Source organism: Procambarus clarkii, chromosome 91 (assembly GCF_040958095.1).
Source record: "Procambarus clarkii isolate CNS0578487 chromosome 91, FALCON_Pclarkii_2.0, whole genome shotgun sequence".
In the NCBI taxonomy this organism is placed as follows: Eukaryota; Metazoa; Arthropoda; class Malacostraca; order Decapoda; family Cambaridae; genus Procambarus; species Procambarus clarkii.
In genome coordinates, this window is record NC_091240.1 from 3,939,441 (window position 1) to 3,960,404 (window position 20,964).

The window sequence follows — 20,964 nt, forward strand, 5'->3', positions numbered from 1 at the left end:
TAGGACTCCCTTGCCTCACGTGGTGATAGAAGGTTAGGTTAGGTTAGGACTCCCTTGCCTCACGTGGTGATAGAAGGTTAGGTTAGGTTAGGTTAGGACACCCTTGCCTCACGTGGTGATAGAAGGTTAGGTTAGGACTCCCTTGCCTCACGTGGTGATAGAAGGTTAGGTTAGGTTAGGTTAGGTTAGGACTCCCTTGCCTCACGTGGTGCTAGAAGCTGTTGTGCTCTTTATTACTCCAGTTGTTGTGAGTAGGCAGCTTATTGGTCGGTGTCGGGCCCCGCCGCTCTTATTGGAAAATATGTCTCTGAGACAGACTGAAATGGCGAGACGCTGTGAACTCGAGCGAGAGAAAAGGCTGTGAAAGTGGACTGACAAATTCACAGACTGTGAAACTGATTATGAGAGAGAGAGAGAGAGAGAGAGAGAGAGAGAGAGAGAGAGAGAGAGAGAGAGAGAGAGAGAGAGAGAGAGAAATACAAGCAGAAACTGCAACTTAATCTTAGGGAATTTCCCGCGTCGCCCCATTCCCATTAAATCTTCACAGAGTCAATTAACCCATCATATCAGACATTTTTAAGCCAGGTGTGGGACTGGGTTTAAACCAGGTGTGGGGGGCAGGGGATTTAAACCAGGTGTGGGGGCAGGGGATTTAAACCAGGTGTGGAGGTAGGGGATTTAAACACTTCACTTCAGAGGACTGAAGTATCACCTCACAAGGGCTCTTAGAAGTAACAGAAGTAATTCCTGCTCGCATTACAATGCCATTTTGGGGTCCCTTGATTGTATCAAGAGTATGTTGGACATATGAATGCGATTGGGTGGATATAAATAGGAGTTGCATCGTATAGGCCAATAGGCCTTCTGCAGTTACCTTTATTCTTATGAGGGCCACTCACACCACAACTGAGCCCCCCCATCCCCCCCAAGAGGGCCATACTGGCCACATATGTGTTGTCATCAGGGCCTCAACTAATTGAAGTCATTTAATAACAATTATTGCAGAATACTTTTATTACTTAACCTTAGAAACATACAATGTGCAGACCAGTGGTTTCGCGGCTCGCCACATTGATGACTGAAAAGTAATAAAGTGGTTTAAAATTTCGTCTTTGTTCTTTTGTTAAACGACAACATAGACTTCTATGCAACAGGAACAAATACATTGTACAAACATTGCAACAGTTCAAACGGAACATTTATTTACGACTATTCAATAGTTTTTAGTGTTTTTTGTCCATAGGCTTCACACCTCTTTTTTTAATGGAACTTTTTGGTATATCTGGCTCAAATGTCTATGTAGTCTCCTCTGTGATCAGAAATGACAAGGGTTGATCAGTCAGGCTTGTTCTCTGAGAAGTTCTTGATGATTTCATGAAGGAAAATAATTCTTCACACACACAGGCAGAACCTAATACTGCCATAATGCTCGTGGCAAACTTTCTGAAGTTTTTAAATTTTTCATGGAGGGGTGAAAAGGTGATAGTTTTAATTATAAAAACGACAATTTTGGCCTGCTTGCAGAGGGCCGAATGTTGCGCCTGCTTGCAAAGGGGTGAATGTTTGTATGCCTGCATTAGTCCATGATGAAGAGCGCCCAATATTACACTCAGACTTTCAGTAGAACTCGCCCGCAGTTCGGACGGCACCTGGCTGCTCCCTAAATCCCCTTTTTTGTGTGGTATATTCCACGCCCAGGTGGTATCTTCCATGCCCAGGTGATACCCTCCACGCCCAGGTGGTACCCTCTACGCCCAGGTGGTACCCTCTACGCCCAGGTGGTACCCTCCACGCCCAGGTGGTACCCTCCACGCCCAGGTAGTACCCTCTTTGCCCAGGTGGTACCCTCCACGCCCAGGTGGTACCCTCTATGCCCAGGTGGTACCCTCCACGCCCAGGTGGTACCCTCTACGCCCAGGTGGTACCCTCTACGCCCAGGTGGTACCCTCTACGCCCAGGTGGTACCCTCTACGCCCAGGTGGTACCCTCTACGCCCAGGTGGTACCCTCTACGCCCAGGTGGTACCCTCTACGCCCAGGTGGTACCCTCTACGCCCAGGTGGTACCCTCTACGCCCAGGTGGTACCCTCTACGCCCAGGTGGTACCCTCTACGCCCAGGTGGTACCCTCCACGCCCAGGTGGTACCCTCTACGCCCAGATGGTACCCTCTACGCCCAGATGGTACCCTCTACGCCCAGGTGGTACCCTCTACGCCCAGGTGGTACTCTCCACGCCCAGGTGGTACCCTCTACGCCCAGGTGGTACCCTCTGGAGTACCCACGCTCTGATGCAGTTAATACTCTTGATTGCTGCATTTCCTGTACGATTACTCTGTTGTGATTTCGCTATAAATCTTCACAAATTCCATGTGCGTCTGCCACCCTTGTCAGAGTTGCGTGAGGAACAGTGTTAAAATAGTACTAAATTATAGTCATTTATTACAGGGATCTTTCTCTTACTGCTTTCAAATGTGATGGAAAAGAATGAAAAGAAATTTGCGAAACTTCAAAATGTCAGACATTTTTTTAAGGCTGAGTTGAAAGTCGTTCATTAAACTGTGATAGAAGTAGAGAGTAATGTAATATACACAGGTTAGGTTATTGGTTCAAATATTTTCCCTAAAATGGACAAAATCATTGGTTAACAGTTACCAATGAGATTTCTCTCTCACACACACACACACTCTCTCTCTCTCTCTCTCTCTCTCTCTCTCTCTCAAAATTCTGGACACCACCAGCATTCCGCAACCATTCTGGAAGAGTTCCCAACTGTAATGATTTATTGACTATGTTTGACAAGGGGTTGACTAAGCTCTTCTTTACACTCTTTTAAGACCCTGGAAAATACTTCGTCCTGGTTTGTGGGGAGGAAGTTTTTGTGTTTTAATTTTTTTACTACTTCCGTAGTAAATTTGAATTTACTTTGCGCCTTTGCTCTATTTATAAACTTGTTCGCCTGAAGACAAATTGTCATTTTCTTCTCTTGTAAAGACTGGGATTAAATAGCAGTTTTAAATAACACTAATTTCCTCTATTTGACGTTTTGGAATTCATTTTGTGTTTTTGAACGCCAAGTGCGGAGGAAGAGTTGTTTAGTGTGCGGAGAGGAAGAGAGGAGGAGTTCCACCTGTCACTAAGGAGGGTCAAAAAGATGCAAATAACCTTGAATCCGTATATAGACTCTTAAGAGTCCGCCAAAACCCACTATTACATTTGTATTGTTCATCAACATACGTATTGTTAAAGATTCGCTACCTGGAACAAAAAGTTCCAAGTAGCACGGGCTATGGTGAGCCCGTAGTGCCTTGCAAACATAAGTAGATACATCTGCACTTATGCTGCTTACGCCACAATGTGATACTGAAACATTCCCATCTTGCAAGCCATTCAAAGACATTATGAAGACATCATCAAGAACACACAACTCTACGGATACACATACCCACGTTTCAATACGTCCCATCGTTAATAAAATCAGTAACAAACACAGTAATAGTGTTAGTCAAACAAAAATGAAGGATATTAGGCAAAAAATAAAACTTAAGACAAAAATAATAATGTTCAACAAAACTCTATAGCCAGAAAAGGTCAACAGGGTTGAATGTCTGTTGGAAAATGACTAATGTCTTTATTTACTACCTTTTTTTCCACCCCTTTAGGCAGCGAAATTGCCTACTTTGTCTTGTCCCAACCAGCTACCAGATTCAGATCGTGAGCCCCAGCCTGCCAGTCAGAACCTGCGCACCAATGGTGGCAGCTGGTGGGAACGTGCGTTATATGATGAGTTATTGGAACATCGCACATAATGTGCATTTGAGACAGCTGTGTGGTGTATGTGTTTGGGACGTGGGTATGAGTGGGTACAGTAAGTGGGTAGTATGTGTGTGTGTCGGGGGTACAGTGTGGGTACTGTATACAGCATCTCGTCTGCCAGATGCCTCGTGTCTGCCACATATCATCTCACCTGTCTGCAGCATCTCATCTCCCTCGCTGACAGCACCTGCAGTCGTCGCAGCGGATTCATTTCGGCTCAGTTGGCGCGTCTCATGAATCAAGAATGTCTCCCCTCGTGCAGCTGGTCGATCATTCTACCTCTCTCTCCATGCATCTGGCTGATCATTCTTCCTCTCCATGCATTTGGTCGACCATTCTACCTCTCTTCATGCATCTGGTCGACCATTCTACCTTTCTCCATGCATCTGGTCGACCATTCTACCTCCCTCTTCATGCATCTGGTCGATCATTCTACCTCTCTCCATGCATCTGGTCGACCATTCTACCTTTCTCCATGCATCTGGTCGACAATTCTACCTCTCTCTCCATGCATTTGGTCGACCATTCTACCTCTCTCCATGCATCTGGTCGACCATTCTACCTCTCTCCATGCATCTGGTCGACCATTCTACCTTTCTCCATGCATCTGGTCGACCATTCTACCTCTCTCCATGCATCTGGTCGACCATTCTACCTCTTCATGCATCTGGTCGATCATTCTACCTCTCTCCATGCATTTGGTCGACCATTCTACCTCTCTCCATGCATCAGGTCGACCATTCTACCTCTCTCCATGCATTTGGTCGACCATTCTACCTCTCTCCATGCATCTGGTCGACCAGATGGGTCGGCCATGGGACATTCATGCCTTCTTCATGCATTTGGTCGACCTTTCTTCCTCCCCATGCATTTGGAATAGTGATTTCTTCACGTCAAAGTGTATACACAGAATATAAACCTGTACACTAGATCAAAAATACAAGCCACTAAGTCATGGTTGCTGAATGTCTCTTCTCAGAGACGTTAGCTCCGGGGACCCGGCTTCCTGGTCGTCCCATAACCAGACGCTCTTGTCTAAAGTGCGGTTATGAGCGGGAGAACATTAGCATCAAGGTAACATCAAGGTAATGTAAGGTAAGATAGGTAAGGGACTTTTTACGTGTCTAAAAACTTGGAGGTAAGAGCCAGGACTGCTTACCTGCTGGGACTTTTAAAACTCATGATTTCTTGGACTTTTATATCCAAAAATTTAGGACATTTCATGGACTTTTATATCCAAAAACGGAGGACATTTCATGGACTTTTATGTCCAGTCCAGTCAAGACCGGTGTCCACTCATTGGTTAACCAGAACCTACCTTCCTACTGGCCTAACCACAGCACTATACTCACCTAGTTGCGCTTGCGGGGGTTGAGCTTAAGCTCTTTGGTCCCGCCTCTCAACTGGCACTCAACTAGTAACCTGTGGATACTGTGTGTGTGTCCACCGGTTCAGAGTATGGAGGGTTGTTAAGGAGGTTGTATGGGCCAGGCTCTGTATGGTATACACTGGTGTATGGTTCTTATGACGTCATTGGAACAAGATGGCCGCCGTAAACAAGATGGCGGCCGATTTGAAGAAACAAATCTATAAATTAATATATTCCAGAGTGACCCCGTGAAAGAAATGTATATAATTTTTTTTACTGAGCGGGAAATTGGGGGAAAAAAATTTTTATTAGCAATTTTTTTTCTATATATCTTTTACCTTTTGGGAGTTAGAGGCTATCAAAGCTAACATCATAAGTTATCAACATAGTGTTATCAGGTATTAATTAAAACAATAATTTTGCCCTTATTTAGGTTAATTACAACTATTGTTTATTTACAAAAAATATTAATGAATATAAATGATGGAAAATTATCCTATTTAAAGCAAATCATCACCATCGGAGTCCGGCTATGAATAATTATATCTTATGTAGTCACAGAGATCCCCCCCCCCTCCCACCCTACACAGACACACACACACACACACACACACACACACACACACACACACACACACACACACACACACACTCACTTTGGTATTTGCGGGACCAAAGAACCAGAGCTCAACCCCCGCAAGCACAACTAAGTGACTACACACACACACACACACACACACACACACACACACACACACACACACACACACACACACACACACACAATTCAGTGCACTTAAGATTTTGCGAAGGACATTTGCACAGTGATGCACAGTAGTTGCTTCAGCACCAGAGCACCTGTTGAGAACACGACAGTATACACACAACGAGAGCATAATGGGTGCAAGCTCACATGCTCTTGCAAGCTGGCAAGAGCATATGAGCTCTTGCAAGCTTGCAAGAGCTCATATGCCCCCCACCCCCCCACATCCAGATACTGATGGCCAAAGCAAATCTGGGTAAGGCTGGTCAACACGAGGGCATTCTGGGATTTGATATTAATCTCTAGGAACATAAGATGTTAGCTCGTTCGAGGCAGTCTTCCTCCCTCCTTGAGGTTATCTTGAGTACAATTAGTATTTCTCTAAGCTTCTCCAATATCTGATATTTTTGTGTCAGGGACGTGGACTTGACATATGAACTTTTTTGCCCAAGAGTCTGTCATCATCAAGAAAGTTTTCCAAGCTTGCAAGTTCGCTTAGAGCTTCAAGAACCTCATCTGCTGTGTTGAAGACTTTCCAGAAAAGTTTTTTGTTTTGTTTGGGGGGTTTTCTTTGTCAATGCCCCCTATAGTGTCACACACACACCTGTACACACCTGTACAATGAGCACAGACCCATTAAATGAGAAATTGAGTGGCACCAAGATAATGGGGGAATGCAAAATCGTTTTCATGTCTGCTTCCTCATGATTTTTTTTTTTTAGTTCGTATATTTCGCTACCCCCCCCCCCCCCTCCCCCTTTGAAGACTTTACAATTTCCTTCCAAAATACCTAGAAATTGTTTCTTTTAGTTGTATGCTGTATTGCTTTCTCAGATACATAACCTGTTAAATCATCTTTCGTTTTCATTGCGAGATAACAGCATCTTCAATGATCTTTCTAATGTAAGTTATCATAATTTATCTTATACTGGACTGCTCATACTTTGCCAGTTAATTTCTCATGCTTAGAAGATTTAAGCGAGTCAGTAAGAGTTATATTTTTCAGCATATAGAGGAAGTTCCATCTCAAGACACAGCTTTGTATGTTGGATCAACATTCCAGATTCGAACTTACAGATTCGTTTAACGCTTCAAACCAATCATTGGAAGTTAAAATGAGTTGGGGGTTCATATCTCTCTAATAGAAGACAAGCGTCTCGCTCTGTAAGTTTCAGACTGGCATAGAAAAAACTTTAGATAAGAGAGAGAGAGAGTGGTGTGACCTACCGATCCGGATGGAATCCGGATTTCTTGCTGACGAGGTAAACTCAACCAGACTTTCTTGGTTCTTGAAGGAACCCCTTCCAAGTTTACCTGAAGTGTTGTAGGACTCCCCTTACCAACCATCCTGGAGGTGTAAACTAATTATATATATATATATATATATATATATATATATATATATATATATATATATATATATATATATATATATATATATATATATATATATGTCGTACCTAGTAGCCAGAACGCACTTCTCGGCCTACTATGCAAGGCCCGATTTGCCTAATAAGCCAAGTTTTCCTGAATTAATATATTTTCTCTAATTTTTGTCTTATGAAATGATAAAGCTACCCATTTCATTATGTATGAGGTCAATTTTTTTTTATTGGAGTTAAAATTAACGTAGATATATGACCGAACCTAACCAACCCTACCTAACCTAACCTATCTTTATAGGTTAGGTTAGGTTAGGTAGCCGAAAAAGTTAGGTTAGGTTAGGTAGGTTAGGTAGTCGGAAAAACATTAATTCATGAAAACTTGGCTTATTAGGCAAATCGGGCCTTGCATAGTAGGCCGAGAAGTGCGTTCTGGCTACTAGGTACGACATATATTATATATATATATATATATATATATATATATATATATATATATATATATATATATATATATAACTGCAGATGACATCACTATAAACTATTCCTCACATAACTCACTATGAAGCTATGTAATTTAAATATTCCCTGGCTTATATTTACATTATTCCATTCACTGCTTATAATACAGGATGATTTAATTATATTTCAATATCAAATTTACATTCAGGAATTTTATATGAATACAGTTAATTGAATGGTTGGAAATTTCCTAATAATCAAATTATGCATTCGAGTCTTGGCCTGTTCTTATGGTGTAGTTATGTTGATTAATTAAGTATTCAAGGTGTTTGCCAGCTTGTCCCAATTATAAGGTATTGGGTTGTTAGGGGTTATTATAGACGCAAACTATTACAGTGTAACGATTGTGATGACAATCATGTCATGCGATGATTGTCATGAATATGTCAGAGAGAGAGTTTGATAGTGAGAAGGATGCTGTTATTGTATGGTGTGAATTCTTGATCCTCAGGGCTGGAATGGTGAGGGTGTGAGTAAGGTACCTAGTTATGAGTCAGCCAGGTGAGGGTGTGAGTAAGGTACCTAGTTATGAGTCAGCCAGGTGAGGGTGTAAGGTACCTAGTTATGAGTCAGCCAGGTGAGGAGGTGAGTGAGGTACCTAGTTATGAGTCAACCAGGTGAGGGTTGTGAGTGAGGTACCTAGTTATGAGTCAACCAGGTGAGGGTTGTGAGTGAGGTACCTAGTTATGAGTCAGCCAGGTGAGGGTTGTGAGTGAGGTACCTAGTTATGAGTCAGCCAGGTGAGGGTGTGAGTGAGGTACCTAGTTATGAGTCAGCCAGGTGAGGGGATGAGTGAGGTACCTAGTTATGAGTCAGCCAGGTGAGGGTGTGAGTGAGGTACCTAGTTATGAGTCAACCAGGTGAGGGGGTGAGTGAGGCACCTAGTTATGAGTCAGCCAGGTGAGGGGGTGAGTGAGGCACCTAGTTATGAGTCAGCCAGGTGAGGGGATGAGTGAGGCACCTAGTTATGAGTCAGCCAGGTGAGGGGGGGGGGTGAGTGGGATACTCATTTTGATATGAGGAGACGCCCAATACCTCATGAATAACAATGCGAACCTTCCTACCTCCGGTTCGCTAATCTTTATCACCATAACGACCTAATCTTCACCAGGATTGGTAAAGAGGATTTGATTTACAGGACGACCCGAATCTAGATTGTTACAGAGATACCGAGAAAACACAAAACCATTTTAACAATATCATCTCCGGATCGAATCATTAATTGCGCAGCGTAACCCCCTCTTGCTGTAATTCAAGAAGCCTTGTATTACAGCATAGTCAGGGTTATGTATTACAGCATAGTCCTTTTATTCATTAATACAGCATCATAGACATTCTGTATTACAGCCAGAGGGGGTTATGTATTACAGCATAGTCCTTTTATTCATTAATACAGCATCATAGACATTCTGTATTACAGCCAGAGGGGGTTATGTATTACAGCATAGTCCTTTTATTCATTAATACAGCATCATAGACATTCTGTATTACAGCCAGAGGGGGTTATGTATTACAGCATAGTCATTTTATTCATTAATACAGCATCATAGACATTCTGTATTACAGCCAGAGGGGGTTATGTATTACAGCATAGTCATTTTATTCATTAATACAGCATCATAGACATTCATTCAATAACACTGCGTTGACAATATTGCAGCATACATCTTCATTATATAATACTGAACTAATAAGACCCCTCACAATCATTCAATAAGTAATGAAGAATAGACCATTCATTCATTCATTCATTCTGAAGTAAACAGCTCATTTTGACTCCATGTTCTGTAACCAATCGTTTCCACTCACCTTTGTAACGTAACGAAAGGTAAAACTCACTTTATAAAGTGAGTTTTGGAGTACACTTTATTTTTGTCAACCCCGAGAGAATTTTTGTAACAAATATTATTGTGTCTTTGTCCTCTGGGATAGTTTTATTTGTCCAATTGTTTATGCCTGTAAAGTATAGATAATGGTCATTATTCTTCTTTCTAACAATGTCTTATTGACCTTTGTCTTAGGGAAGATGTCTTAGAACGGCATGTAAAGGCCGTCGACGCCTTAGCTAGAGCTGTGACACTAGCTCTTAGACACAGAGCCATTGTGTCTAGCTCTTAGACACAGAGCCATTGTCTCTAGCTCTTAGACACAGAGCCATTGTCTCTAGCTCTTAGACACAGAGCCATTGTGTCTAGCTCTTAGACACAGAGCCATTGTGACACTAGCTCTTAGACACAGAGCCATTGTCTCTAGCTCTTAGACACAGAGCCATTGTCTCTAGCTCTTAGACACAGAGCCATTGTGTCTAGCTCTTTGACACAGAGCCATTGTCTCTAGCTCTTAGACACAGAGCCATTGTCTCTAGCTCTTAGACACAGAGCCATTGTCTCTAGCTCTTAGACACAGAGCCATTGTCTCTAGCTCTTAGACACAGAGCCATTGTCTCTAGCTCTTAGACACAGAGCCATTGTCTCTAGCTCTTTGACACAGAGCCATTGTGACACTAGCTCTTAGACACAGAGCCTTGTGTCTAGCTCTTTAACACAGAGCCAATATGTCTAGCTCTTGAAAACAGAGCCATTGTCTCTAGATCTACTACTATCTCTAAAACACTGCAGTGGACAGCATCAATGAGAAAGAACACAACACAGAGTTCATGTCTCGTGTTGTTCCAGCATTCCCACAATGCTGCATCTTGGAGCATTGCGGTATGGAACCCCTTAAGAACATCTCGCAGCGTATCGGATGCTGCATCTCTTGTCAGCTCGTGAGGCGGTCTCGTAGCTACGAGCGTGCTCTCATAACTAGTCGGTCGCGTTTTTTTGTAATGGTTATCTTAATTAGCGTTACAAATGCAACCTATTCAGACAACGGCTTACAATTATCCACTCTTTCTATGCAATGGACTCGGTTGGTTGAATGGGGGAGTTGGTTGCTTAGTTTTATACGTCCTGGTTAGGTTAACCTGCTTGATACCTGGTTGATGGGGTTCTGGGAGTTCTTCTACTCCCCAAGCCCGGCCCGAAGCCAGACTCGACTTGTGAGAGTTTGGTCCACCAGGCTGTTGCTTGGAGCGGCCCGCAGGCCCACATACCCACCACAGCCCGGTTGGCCTGGTTAGGAGGTTTACAGAGGTTTACAGAGGTTTACAGAGTGGCAAATCAACCTCTGAAATCTTAAGGGCCACCACAGGTACTCAGTAACCTGTCAACAAGTATACTAGAGAGTCCTGAGCATAGTTTAGAACTAAAGTCAACTTTCAGAGTGAATTTACACCAAGAAGCAGAGTACTTTGTGTATCTCTCTTCGCTCCTGTGAAGAGCACGGAGTGAACTAGAGCCTCTTGTTCAAGAGTACTGTTGTTGTTGGGCTGTTTGATTCTGCCTTGATTCTTGTCTTACCGAAAACATTTTATCCATCAGGGAGCAACTCAACCTGGTCCTTATCTGACAAACTGCCACCAGCAATACAGTGTTGCTTCAGTGTTGCACTTGCAACACTGAAGCAACACACACACACACACCTGTCGTTCTTTTTCCTTGTTCTCAAGAGCCGCGCCTCACGCAAGGGGCGTCTTAAAGACTATCACCCGGGAGCATTGCGGGATGGAACACTCCTTAAGAACATCTCGCAGCGTATCGGATGCTGCATCTACAATACATGCAGATCCACGCGACAGGAGAGAAGCGTAAGCCTCTTAATAGTCTCGCTGAAAAGGTTCTGGCAAGCCTCTTGTTGGGATGTTCAAGTCCATTACATTCTATATTTGGTCCGCTGGCCGGCCGGCTTGATCTATTATGTGAGAACTTGGTGAATGGGGGGAGAGGGGGGGGGAGAGGGAGGGAAGGTGAGGGAAGGTGAGGGAGGAGAGAGCCTTTGTCTTCTTGTTATGAAGAAGGAGAGGGGGGGAGGGAGTCTTTGTTTCTTTGTTTAAAATTTAAGTTGGTATGAGTTTTAATAGTTATATGAGCTATAAATTAAAGTTCTGACGGTTTTGAATAACTTAAAAGATTGAGTAGAAGACCAATGGTGAGAGAGAGAGAGAGAGAGAGAGAGAGAGAGAGAGAGAGAGAGAGAGAGAGAGAGAGAGAGAGAGAGAGAGAGAGAGAGAGAGAGAGACCCAAGTACAGCCCATATGACAAAGTACGCATGAGTAAAGCGAGCTATAGTGTCTGGATTTTAGCATGACTGAACATGTTATGGGAAACAAACACCAGCACATCGTGTGTGTGTGTGTGTGTGTGCGTGTGTGTGTATGTGTGTGTGCGCGCTCGCGTGTGTGTGTGTGCGTGTGCGCGTGTGTGTGTGCGTGCGTGCGTGCCAGCCAAAAACAAAAATTAATCATGTCATGAGGTTAGATATAACAAATGTTGTTATAACCCAACAACAACAATATCAGGGGTGTTATAGTGATTGGGGGGAGGGGTTGATGGGGGGGGGGGGTGTAGGGGCACGGCGCAACATGACTCTGGTGTGGAAGTTGCTGAGTGTTGCAACCCTTGATGAACACAAGTCTGCTTACTCATCTGCCATTTCATCAGAGCCTGCATGTAACACCCTTTCTCTTCATTTCAAGTTCAAGTTCAAGTATGTTTATTGAGATAAGCCATAAATACATCTCAAAGGGATAAAGTAGCTTAGGCTATTTCTACCCCCCCCCCTTTCTCTTCATCATGCCTTCTTGTTATCCCCTCCCCCCTTTTTTTTAGGGGTGAGAGGAGGGGAAAGAGGATGAAGAGGCATAGGAGAGAGGGAAATAGTTGTTCCCCTTCAACCACAACTCCTGTTCCATCCCAACTATCCTCCCCCCTCTCTCTCGCCCTCCCATCAAATCACTCGTCCCCCCCTACCCCTAACCACCACCACTATCCTTCCTCCTCATTCGCCAATCCCTTAACACCCCTCACCCCCACCCCCAGGCCACCACACCTCTTCCCACTTCCCCTTCTCACCCCCATCCCATCTCTTCCCCTCTCCACCCATCCCCCCCTCAATCTCCCCTTCCCTGAGATTTGACTCCCGTCACGGCCGGCCAGTATATCTCACAAAAGGATTAGAGAAGGATTAACAGCTCTTAATCCAACCCACAATGGATGGTATTTCATCCTGGATTTTACCATACATATAAACTCACATATTATATTGCATTACAATGTATAACGCAACTGATATGTAGTCAATACTGCAGGCGAACAAGCTTGTTTATAGTTAATCATTTCCCCAAAAAACCTAAAATACTTCTAGGGATAACAGAAGTGCTGTTCTTGACTATTTTAAGACCATTTTTGCTGTATGTAATACAAGCGAGATTTGGATTACATTTCAATATAGAGCAAAATAAATCAATTTAGAGCCTTTTTGGAACATCTACAGGTCAACAACCCGGAATTTATTCCCCCACTGTTATCGTTACCTGCTCGATAACCCGGAACTGTTATCTTTACAGATGAAACAACGGTCGTGTGGACTCTCTCGCTGATAGCCGTATTTCCAGGTGAGTTATCTTGATTGTAACCGGATATAACGTCCGGATTGTTAAGCGAACTCGTGTTATCTCGACTTTATATAACCTAATCTAACCTAGGGGCCCTGACAGCTGGGTGGACAGCGCTTCGGATTCGCGGTCTTGAGGTTCCGGATTCGATCCCCGGTAGAGGCGGAGGACAAATAGGGCAGAGTTTCTTTCACCCTGATGCTGCTCCCCTGTTACCTAGCAGTGAATAGGTACCTGGGAGTTAGACAGCTGTTACGGGCTGCTTCCTGGGGGGTGATGTAACAAAAAGGAGGCCCTGGTCAAGGACCGGGCCGCGGGGACGCTAAGCCCCGAAATTTTCTCAAGATAACCTAACCAGTCCCCAGTGAGGCAGCAGCTATACCGGCCACCAAGAACGGCCATTAAAAAATGTATATAAACTGGTCTATTACACATCTCATGAAATGATTATAATTCAACTCGTCAATTGACTTATCAAAAACTCCTCCAAAGTTGTTGGAGTTCTTTTCCTTTGGTACCTTTACCTTCTATATCCTTCCTTACTCTAACTTTCCTGATTTCTTCGGCATCCTGTAGGGAGCCGGCTGTAGGGAGCCGGTCGGCCGAGCGGACAGCACGCGGGACTTGTGATCCTGTTGTCCTGGGTTCGATCCCAGGCGCCGGCGAGAAACAATGGGCAGAGTTTCTTTCACCCTATGCCCCTGTTACCTAGCAGTAAAATAGGTACCTGGGTGTTAGTCAGCTGTCACGGGCTGCTTCCTGAGGGTGGAGGCCTGGTCGAGGACCGGGCCGCGGGGACACTAAAAAGCCCCGAAATCATCTCAAGATAATCTCAAGAAGATCCTTCTGATTTCCCTGCTTGCCGGCTGTGTGGTCACCCAGCCACGCCGTTCCCTGCTCGATACCTGCTGCTTGATGGGGTTCTGGGAGGTCTTCTACTCCCCAAGCCCGGCCCGAGGCCAGGCTTGACTTGTGAGAGTTTGGTCCACCAGGCTGTTGCTTGGAGCGGCCCGCAGGCCCACATATCCACCACAGCCCGGTTGGTACGGCACTTCTTGAAGAAAACTATCTAGTTTCCTCTTGAAGATGTCCACGGTTGTTCCTGTAATATTTCTGATGCTTGCTGGGAGGATGTTGAACAACCGCGGACCTCTCATGTTTATACAGTGTTCTCTGATTGTGCCTATGGCACCTCTGCTCTTCACTGGTTCTATTCTGCATTTTCTTCCATATCGTTCACTCCAGTACGTTGTTATTTTACTGTGCAGATTTGGTACTTGGCCCTCCAGTATTTTCCACGTGTATATTATTTGGTATCTCTCTCGTCTTCTTCTATTGAGTACATTTGGAGAGCTTTGAGACGATCCCAATAATTTAGGTGCTTTATCGCGTCTATGTATGTCGCATATATTCTCTGAATTCCCTCTATTTCAGCAATCTCGCCTGCTCTGCAGGGGGAAGCGAGTACTGAGCAGTACTCAAGACGGGACAACACAAGTGACTTAAAGAGTACAACCATTGTGATGGGATCCCTGGATTTGAAAGTTCTCATAATCCATCCTATCATTTTTCTGGCTGACGCAATATTTGCTTGGTTATGCTCCCTAAACGTTAGGTCGTCAGACATCATTATTCCCAAATCCTTTACATGCTGTTTTCCTACTATGGGCAGATTTGATTGCGTTTTGTACTCTGTATTATGTTTAAGGTCCTCATTTTTACCGTACCTGAGAACCTGGAATTTATCACTGTTAAACATCATGTTATTTTCTGGTGCCCAGTCGAGAACTTTATTAATATCTGCTTGTAGTTTGTTCAATGTCTTCAGCAGAGATAATTTTCATGCTGATTTTTGTGCAAAAGATGATACGAAACTGTGACTTGCATTTGAGTCCTATATCTGATATGAGAATAAGGAAAAGCAGTGGTCCAAGGACTGTACCTTGAGGTACAGAAGCTTTTAACTGCGCTTGGACTCGATTTTATATGGTTGACTGTTACTCTCTGTGCTCTGTTCGACAGAAAACTGAGTATCCAGCGTCCTACTTTACCAGCTATTCCCATTGACCTCATTTTGTGTGCTATCACGCCATGGTCACATTTATCGAATGCCTTTGCGAAGTCCGTGTATATCACATCTGCATTCTGTTTATCTTGGGGTTCTTTTCTTTTTTCTCTGTTTCTTCTTCTTTTTCTTTCTTTATTCCTGGGGCGGCGCACAGAGTGGACCTCGAGAAGCTGTATCAGAGATCTGAGTGATACAAAATTACAAAATTCGTGGGTGATGGAGGAAAATCAGAAAATATATAATATTCACATACAGGAGGGCCATATGGCCGAGTCAGTATAACGCAGCCAGACCACAGTGTGGCCCACAAGGCGCAGGAATATGGCCCCCCTGGATGTGTAAACAAAGTCGTTGTAGCTCTTCTGCAAGCACTCCCTTATTATTAAACTTAAAGCGGGAAGGTTGGTAGCATCAGAGCCCAGTGTGGCACTCCAGTGGTGGTGTGGTGGTGGCCCCAGGGACGACTGACTCTCTGGTCTGGGCCAGCAAGCAGGACTCTGGCTGGTCTGGGCCAGCAAGCAGGACTCTCTCTAGTCTGTGCCAGCAAGCAGGACTCTCTCTAGTCTGGGCCAGCAAGCAGGACTCTCTCTAGTCTGGGCCAGCAAGCAGGACTCTCTCTAGTCTGGGCCAGCAAGCAGGACTCTCTCTAGTCTGGGCCAGCAAGCAGGACTCTCTCTAGTCTGTGCCAGCAAGCAGGACTCTCTCTAGTCTAGGCCAGCAAGCAGGACTCTCTCTAGTCTGGGCCAGCAAGCAGGACTCTCTCTAGTCTGGGCCAGCAAGCAGGACTCTCTCTAGTCTGGGCCAGGAAGCAGGACTCTCTCTAGTCTGGGCCAGGAAGCAGGACTCTAGTACTGGATCTGATCAGTCTCAACGACTCTGAGTGACATCTTCAGCCCCCCTTCCATCCTCTTCTCCCCATTCCTCATCCTCCCAACACCCCCCAGTCCTCCCCATCACCCCCCCCCTGGGGACAGACACCACTGACCTCAACCCCCCCCCCCATCATCCCTTCACACACCTGTCCATCACACGACACCTGTGTGTTTACAATGCAGTCTTCATGTGTTTTTTATCGTCCGGAAGCGGAGGAGCTCCATGAGGCCCATAACCTTTAAACACTCATTGTATTAACTAATGTACATTTTTGTACAATTTAAATACCTAATCAAACAACTGAAAGGGATTGGTAGGATAAAAGAACATTGAAGCTGTATTGGAGATCAATATCCTTTCTAATGCACAACATCCTTTCTAATCCTTTCTAATGCACAAAATGAGCAAATCCACAAGGGCCGTGACGAGGATTCGAACCTACGTCCGAGAGGGTCTGGGGACCGAGACCTACGTCCGAGAAGATGATGCCTGAGACAGAGACTACAGACACAAAGAGACAGTAGAAGCAGAAGAATTGACAGACAGACAGAGACAGACAGATAAGGCGGGGCTGAGGGAGGCTGACGTCACCTCGACGACCCGCGGACTTCATTGTTTTTTCTCAAAAATGTTAAGCCATACGCAACTCTCTCCTCTTTCTTCCGGTCGTAGGCAAGTTTTTTAATATCCAGAGATTGCAGAGATCAAAAGGAAGGTGGGCCTGGAGGAGCTTTGCATACAAGCATCGCGAGTGGAGATTGAAATTGGAAATAGACCAATGGGAAGGAATAGAACGCGGAAGATGATTCCGAGATTGAAATGAAGAATCGATACGTTTGCAGAGCGGGAATGGAAGAGAAGAATGGAGTTGGGCCGGAGTGACTGGAAAAACAGATGGGGGGGAGTGACTGTAGCAGCTAGAACGACTTACAAATATCTATATGTTATGTATTCTTAGAATGAATAATTTTTTTGTCACACACAAAATGGTAATGTGGGGCCTGACAGCTGAGTGGACAGCGCTTCGTATTCGTAGTCCTGAGGTTCCGGGTTCGATCCCCGGTGGAGGCGGAAACAAACTGGCAGAGTTTCTCTCACCCCTGATGCACCTGTTCATCTAGCAGTAAATAGGTACCTGGGAGTTAGACAGCTGTTACGGGCCCTCAAAGACGCTAGAATCAACTGCATTCTTCTCACCTCTGCAATGGGAGCAACATGCTCAAAATCAATGTCATCGTCAATAGCAACAGCACCACCATCGCCAACATTTGCAGCATGAGCAAGCAGCACCCCCACAAGACGAGGCTGGCCATCAGCATAGGACAACCAGGTCCACGAAGTGGCACTGGCCCTCACTGGCCCTCTTGGCACCCATAAATAGCGCTTATCGTACCCAACTGCCCCTCTTCCCCCTTGTTTCACCCACTGATTGGTAGTTTGGCCGGGTCGTTACGAAGCGACTCTCTCATTTTTGTCCCAATTTGGGATAGGATGTCGAGTTGAGGACCCCCGAGAGACAAGGATTGAGGCAAAATGCTGTCATGGTATTGGTTGGTGGTGGAGTGGTTGGGACAGTACTGTTGTGGTCACTCAACCACCACCAGAGTGGGTAGAGTGGTTGAGACAGTACTGTAGTGGTCACTCAACCACCACAGAGTGGGTGGAGTGGTTGAGACAGTACTGTAGTGGTCACTCAACCACCACAGAGTGGGTGGAGTGGTTGAGACAGTACTGTAGTGGTCACTCAACCACCACAGAGTGGGTAGAGTGGTTGAGACAGTACTGTAGTGGTCACTCAACCACCACAGAGTGGGTAGAGTGGTTGAGACAGTACTGTAGTGGTCACTCAACCACCACAGAGTGGGTGGAGTGGTTGAGACAGAGGCTCTGTGGTCATTAACTGGTTGATAATACCTCCTCTTCTTCTAGGTACTCTAAAGAGTATATTTATTGATGTCTCACGAAGCTTGAGTTCCTATAACCGAGTCATGTTGATTACCAGTTTAACATTTACATTAACGACACTTATTGATGTCAATGCTAACTGCTTTCACGCATGCTGATGACCCCCAATTGATGTTCTTCCCTTGCCCTGGGGGACCCATAGCACAGTGGTCTACGTTCTACGACTACTCCCGAGGGAGACCAATTCATTGCCCAAGACATGAAAAACGTTTCAATACTTTTCAACTGATGCGTCTGTTCACCTAGCAGTGAAATACGTTCCCGGGAGTTGGACAACTGTTTTGGGTTGTTTCATGTGAATGGTCATCGGTAAGATAGGATAGACTAGATAGATAAGATAAGACCTAGGATAGACTTATTAGATAAGGCTAAATGCAGACTTAACGTCCTGAAACTGATAACTATAAAAACACACAAACCTAGCCGCTATGCTGCTAGGAGACGCTACCACTACTGCTAGGAGACGCTACCACTACTGCTAGGAGACGCTACCACTACTGCTAGGAGACGCTACCACTACTGCTAGGAGACGCTACCACTACTGCTAGGAGACGCTACCACTACTGCTAGGAGACGCTACCACTACTGCTAGGAGACGCTACCACTACTGCTAGGAGACGCTACAATACTGCTAGGAGACGCTACAATACTGCTAGGAGACGCTACAATACTGCTAGGAGACGCTACAATACTGCTAGGAGACGCTACCACTACTGCTAGGAGACGCTACAATACTGCTAGGAGACGCTACAATACTGCTAGGAGACGCTACAATACTGCTAGGAGACGCTACAATACTGCTAGGAGACGCTACAATACTGCTAGGAGACGCTACCACTACTGCTAGGAGACGCTACCACTACTGCTAGGAGACGCTACAATACTGCTAGGAGACGCTACCACTACTGCTAGGAGACGCTACCACTACTGCTAGGAGACGCTACCACTACTGCTAGGACACGCTACCACTACTGCTAGGACACGCTACCACTACTGCTAGGAGACGCTACCACTACTGCTAGGAGACGCTACCACTACTGCTAGGTGACGCTACAATACTGCTAGGAGACGCTACCACTACTGCTAGGAGACGCTACCACTACTGCTATATGACGCTACAATACTACTAGGAGACGCTACAATACTGCTAGGAGACGCTACCACTACTGCTAGATGACGCTACAATACTGCTAGGAGACGCTACAATACTGCTAGGAGACGCTACCACTACTGCTAGGAGACGCTATCATACTGCTAGGAGACGCTACAATACTGCTAGGTGACGCTACAATACTGCTAGGAGACGCTACCACTACTGCTAGGAGACGCTACAATACTGCTAGGTGACGCTACAATACTGCTAGGTGACGCTACAATACTGCTAGGAGACGCTACAATACTGCTAGGAGACGCTACCACTACTGCTAGGTGACGCTACAATACTGCTAGGAGACGCTACCACTACTCCTAGGAGACGCCACCACTACTGCTAGGAGACGCTACCATACTGCTAGGAGACGCTACCACTACTGCTAGGAGACGCTACCACTACTCCTAGGAGACGCCACCACTGCTGCTAGGAGACTCTACCACTACTCCTAGGAGACGCCACCACTGCTGCTAGGAGATGCTACCATACTCCTAGGAGACGCCGCCACTACTCCTAGGAGACGCTACCACTACTGCTAGGAACGCTACTAATACTGCTAGGAGACACTACCACTACTCCTAGGAGACGCTACCACTACTCCTAGGAGACGCTACCACTACTGCTAGGAAACGCTATCATACTCCTAGGAGACGCTACCACTACTCCTAGGAGACGCCACCACTACTCCTAGGAGACGATACCACTACTGCTAGGAAACGCTACCATACAGCTAGAAGACGCTACCATACTGCTAGGAGACGCTATCATACTCCTAGGAGACGCTACTACTACTCCTAGGAGACGCCACCACTACTGCTAGGAGACGCTACCATACTGCTAGGAGACGCCACCACTACTAGGAGACGCTACCATACTCCTAGGAGACGCTACCATACTCCTAGGAGACGCCGTGCTCACCTAGACAAATGACTCCATCACAAACCACTTTGGAGTCCTCGCTAGATTTATGAAGTAACTCCCAGACTGAGACTATAAAGAGAGAAAAATGTTTGATGGATGTTGGGCCCATGGTGGAGAAATGTGGAGTGGGGCCGAGCCCTTGGTGGTGTCTGGCCCCCCTACTGATTGTTGCCTCCCCTGAGTGGCGGGCCCCGTTACTGATTGTCTGGCCCCTGAGTGGCGGCCCTTGCTACTGACTGTTGGCCTCCGAGTGGTTGTATCTGATACAGGAAGCTTCTCCAGGCGAAGAAAACGGGAAAGAGGAAGACAAATGCCTCGCGCTTCTCTTTGACTTTTACACCGATCTGCTGGTTATATAGTCTTGTGGGGGGGGAGGGGGGGGGTCAGTGTAGGGAGGAGAAAACAACGACACAAGGGGGCCAGAACACACACAGGGGGGGGGCCAGAACACACACAGGGGGGGGCCAGAACACACACAGGGGGGGGGGCAGAACACACACAGGGGGGGGGCAGAACACACACAGGGGGGGCCAGAACACATACAGGGGGGCCAGAACACACACAGGGGGGCCAGAACACACACAGGGGGGGCCCAGAACACACACAGGGGGGGTCAGAACACACACAGGGGGGCCAGAACACACA

General features: G+C 45.7%; 1 protein-coding gene across 4 annotated transcripts in view; it reads left to right on the plus strand.

The window, feature by feature from the left end:
• The window catches only part of LOC123773935 (carboxypeptidase N subunit 2), a 413,516-nt gene that overhangs the window by 379,144 nt on the left and 13,408 nt on the right, over positions 1 to 20,964 (plus strand). For 3 of the 4 annotated variants that reach the window (XM_069318662.1, XM_069318661.1, XM_045767918.2), the window contains one exon: positions 13,295 to 13,342. The exons of the other annotated variant lie outside the window; for it this stretch is intronic. The gene's annotated coding sequence lies outside the window, so the exon portion shown is untranslated. The remainder of the gene's footprint in view (positions 1 to 13,294; positions 13,343 to 20,964) is intronic. 4 annotated transcript variants of the gene reach the window in all.